This window comes from Lathyrus oleraceus, chromosome 7, assembly GCF_024323335.1.
Source record: "Lathyrus oleraceus cultivar Zhongwan6 chromosome 7, CAAS_Psat_ZW6_1.0, whole genome shotgun sequence".
Lineage (NCBI taxonomy): Eukaryota > Viridiplantae > Streptophyta > Magnoliopsida > Fabales > Fabaceae > Lathyrus > Lathyrus oleraceus.
The window spans coordinates 137,561,839-137,566,315 of record NC_066585.1 but is presented as its reverse complement, the minus strand read 5'-3'; the positions used below and the strand labels follow the sequence as shown (position 1 = coordinate 137,566,315).

General features: G+C 41.3%; 1 long non-coding RNA gene across 1 annotated transcript; it reads right to left on the bottom strand.

The window, feature by feature from the left end:
- Positions 1-3,532: 3,532 nt before the first annotated feature.
- LOC127101454 (uncharacterized) lies at positions 3,533-4,040 on the bottom strand. Its single transcript, XR_007794637.1, has 3 exons — positions 3,826-4,040; positions 3,644-3,731; positions 3,533-3,550 (listed from the first exon to the last, which is right to left on the bottom strand). It is a non-coding gene; the product is annotated as an uncharacterized LOC127101454 (long non-coding RNA).
- Positions 4,041-4,477: the final 437 nt, after the last annotated feature.

The window sequence follows — 4,477 nt, the reverse complement described above, 5'->3', positions numbered from 1 at the left end:
CTTTTTATCCCCAGCAAGTGTCATTGGCCCATGCGCCGCCTCTATTATCTTTCCCTATTTCTACCGATGATGACAGGCATGAAGTTTTTTCCGGTATCCAGACCGAAGTGGCATTCAGGCCAGTTTCCGATTTTCAGATCAAAGAAGTTTCCGACGTTCAGGTCGATGCAACTTGTGGCATTCAGGCCAGTTTCCGGTATTCAGACCGAAGTGGCATTCAGGCCAGTTTCCGATTTTCAGATCGAAGAAGTTTCCGACATTCAGGTCGATGCAACTTGTGGCATTCAGGCCAGTTTCCGGTATCCAGACCGAAGTGGCATTCAGGCCAGTTTTTCCGATTTTCAGATCGAAGAAGTTTCCGACATTCAGGTCGATGCAACTTGTGGCATTCAGGCCAGTTTCCGGTATCCAGACCGAAGTGGCATCCAGGCCAGTTTCCAATTTTCAGATCGAAGAAGTTTCCGACGATCAAGTCGGAGTACTTGTGGCATTCAGGCCAGTTTTACGATTTCCAGATCGAAGTGGTGTTCAGACCAGATTTCCGGTGATCAGACCAACATTGATACTCTCATATTCCGATGCTTAGTGTTCAGACTAATGTGCGGCGTTCAGGCCATGGGTATTCCTGCGTTACCATTTATTTTGGTATCCAGGTCAACTTTCTGTTTCGGTACTCAGGCCGATTTTCACCGTACCAGACGGACTCTTCTTTCGAGATTGCTTCTTTGCCGATTCTGACAGGCATTGTTAATTATTTCATAGGGATTCAGGATCAAAATCCGGGTCTTCTTAGTATTTAACCATCTCCCACTATGATCATATGAAGAATATCCTGCTTCATATTCTCTAGTTGAAGACGCTTAAATAGGGGCAACTGTCATACCACGATTTTGGTCCTGGATTTTTTATGTTTTTATGCTTGGATTGGTCTTGGTCCAAAGTCATTGGTGCTATTCATTTGATTGTTAATACATCTATGGTCTGGGTCATCTGAACAACCAAGCTTCTTGTGTTTCAAGCCACTTGCTAGTCATGTTATTGGTTCATGGATACTATATCAAAACCCTAACCTCATGGTCTCATCTCATGGTTCTGTTCATTATCAGTCAAGTCATTCAAGTCATAAGGCAAAAACAATTTGGGAACCAACTTCAAACCATTTGTTAATCCATTTCAATTTATTTCGTCCATGTTTAAACCAGTACATATGAGTCCATACAAAAAATACAAAATTTGGCATTTTTGACCAACTGTTGACTTTGGTCAACAGTTGACTTTTTGGTCAACTTTGACCAAAGTCAACCCAATTTCATTAAACCCTAAATTCACCCATAATTGTCCATTGAATTCCATTTACAAAGAAAATACAAAAAAAATGAAGTTTTGGCCTATTGTTGACTTTGGTCAACAGTTGACTTTTTGGTCAACTTTGACCAAAGTCAACCTCCCCATTTCTTGACCATCAAAAACCTAATCTAACCCATTTGGCCTTGATGCTTCATCCAAAGGTTTTGATTTGATATACTTTTGTTTGGTTTCTTCATTTTTAAGTAATTTGACTCATGTTCAATTTCATGTCCACCATGTCATATGTGTTGCTGCACTTCCAACCCTAACTCCATCTGGCCAAACATGTCCTGCAATCACATAAACATGACCTGAGATACCTTGAAGCGCACATTGAAGCCTGACTGAATCCAAAACTCAGCAAGATGGAAAATCTCACCATGGCTGCAGGCGCATGAACATTGTCCTGCCTTGCTTGCTGCTGTTGCCAATGCAAAATCCACACATCATGTTTATGCCCATAAACCAACACCCTGCAGCTTGTACAGCAGACCATAAGCCTGCAGTCACAAACGCAGTGTATACCAATCCTGCTGCTGCAAGCATGACACCTCCCTGCAGAAATAATCCAGCATAACCAAACTCAGTCATGACATGTCAAAAACTATCAACAAGCCATACCAATAGTCAGGCTATAATGCACCAGCTACAGTTAAAGCATCAAGGTACAATAGCCTTATAAAACCAGTTCAGAGATGCTGCAAAGTATGACAACCAAGGTTTTTTTTTTTTTTACATGAATATCCTACTACTACAACAGCCAACACTCATGACAAACTCAGTTGTTCAATAAGCAAAACCAAGGAACGTCTTACCTGCTGCAGGGACATTAGCCAAGTTGGAGTTTGGAGCTGTACACCACTCTAGATTCATCATATCATGGTATCCAAGTCATCCTAAGCCAGTTCTTGCTGTTGCAATGCCATAATAGGTACACATGCCAAATGAGATGATTTGCAACCAACATTGCTATGTTGCAAAAGCACTCAAGCAAAGATAGACCAATACCATGCTCAGACTTACACCAGCATGTTGCAATGACAATTCTGCATAAATAACAAGCAAGTCAATGCTAGGCCTAGAGCAACATTAATATTGGAAAGAATCAATGACAGAATGACATTCAAATCCATATCACACCAGGGAATCCAAGTCAAAACTTGGCATTTATTCTACAGCATGAGTGCCAAAATGCTTTGTTTTTCTTGGATCAGTTGAAAGACACAACCATTTTTATCCGTGAAGCATGCCAAGCCATAGGTTGAACTAGCTATTCATTACACACAATGCAAACCAAAACCAATTCAGCAAACAAGAAGGCCAACCCTCACCCTACCACCAGGCCTTGCATTCACCACAAACAAGACACCACAATCACATGATCATATGTTGCACTTACAGTGGTTATTTGGACAAGACAACTCATGTGTATTTGGCACTGAATTCACCTTGGCAAGCATCCTGCAATCGTGGTCCTGCAGCAGCCATAACCCTGTCATCATCCTGTAGATTCATGCAAATCATGGCCAAAATAGCAGGTATACAACATCAAAACCTTGGTCCTGTACAACACCATATCATGACTGCAGTGATCCAAATGAGGCCATACCAGGCAGTGGATTGGCAAGATCAAACATACATGACATTGGCCTGTAAAATCAGTATATTACCATAGGGTCTTGAACAGAAATAGACCAAGGATGCATAGGCTGCTAACTACATGGCATTTGGTTTTGACCAGCTCAACTGGTATCAATCCTGCAGCAAACAACACATGAAAACTTTAATTTAAGCCATCAAAACTTCGACCAAGCAGTAGCCTAACTAAGTCCAGCTTGACCTGCTACAATACAAGGCTGCAGCAAGCATCACAAACCTTGGCTTGAGTCAATGCAGCAGCCAATTGCATGTACACTTACCTCATTGGACTTTTTTTTCTTGCCAAATGGAGAACTCCACAACCACCTCCAAACCCTGGCTATTTCCAGCTTAACTTTGGCCTTACCTGCATCATATGAGGAGAGTCAAACCACAACTGGAACTAGCTGTGCACAACGTACATTGATAGAAACCAGCAATTGACAAATCCATACCCTGCAGCAAGACCAATTCAATACATTGGTTCAATCTTGCCAACAAAACCAATGCAAGGTGCAACATGAACCAAGGCAATGCCTTCTGCAGCATCACCAACAACCATGTCCTGCAGCATGCAACAACACACCAAAATCAGTCCAATTCCAAAAAAGAGAAAACATATATTCAAGTGAGTTACAGTGGTGAATTTGTTTCTTACCAACAGTGAAGTTTTCACATGGAGAAACAAGCTACTCTTGCAAGGTTGAGTGTTGTTAACAGAAGCCTCAAAGTTGCAAGAAAATTCACTGCAGTAAAATCACAACAACTCGGTAAGATGGTAAAAATTCACAAGCAACAAAATGAAACATTTTCACAGAAGAAGTACAAGGTACATGTTACCTTTTTCAGAGCAAACACCAAAATGGGATAGACAACAGAGCAGCACAAAAAAGAAAGCACTTCCAATTCCATACTCTTTTGATCTCATCCAAACCCTAGCAATGGGATTATAAAAAGGGAGAAATCAGTAAGGGACGAAAAAACCCTAGAGAACAACAGAGAGCTGGAGGCGAAAATCTGAGAAGAAACCCTAAAAAATCCCAAGAGTGATTACCTGGAGGCCAGCGTTTGCACGTCCTACACCGCCACCACTGCGACATTTTGTAAGGATTTTTCTTTCTCTCTATCTTTCTCATATGCTTGTTGTCTGAAAATATTTGTGAGAGCTGAGAGTGATTGAGAGGGGTTTCGTTGAGAGCGAGAGAGGGATTCGTGTGAGAGACGGAAAGATGCGAGTGAGATGCTGAGGTACGAGCGATTGTGAGATTGAGAGAAATGTGAGGTTTGGTGTGAGGGAGATTGTGAGAGTTGATGAGCGTTTTCGAGAGCGGAGAGAGATTTCATTGAGGTTCTTTGTGTGAAGCAGATGGGGAGGACGAGGACGATGAAGCTGCTTCTGTGTTCTCCGTTTCCATTTTCTTGTTTTTTCTTTTTTTAATTTTTTTATTTATTTAATTTAATTAGTTTTTAACACAAAAAACCATAAAAAATG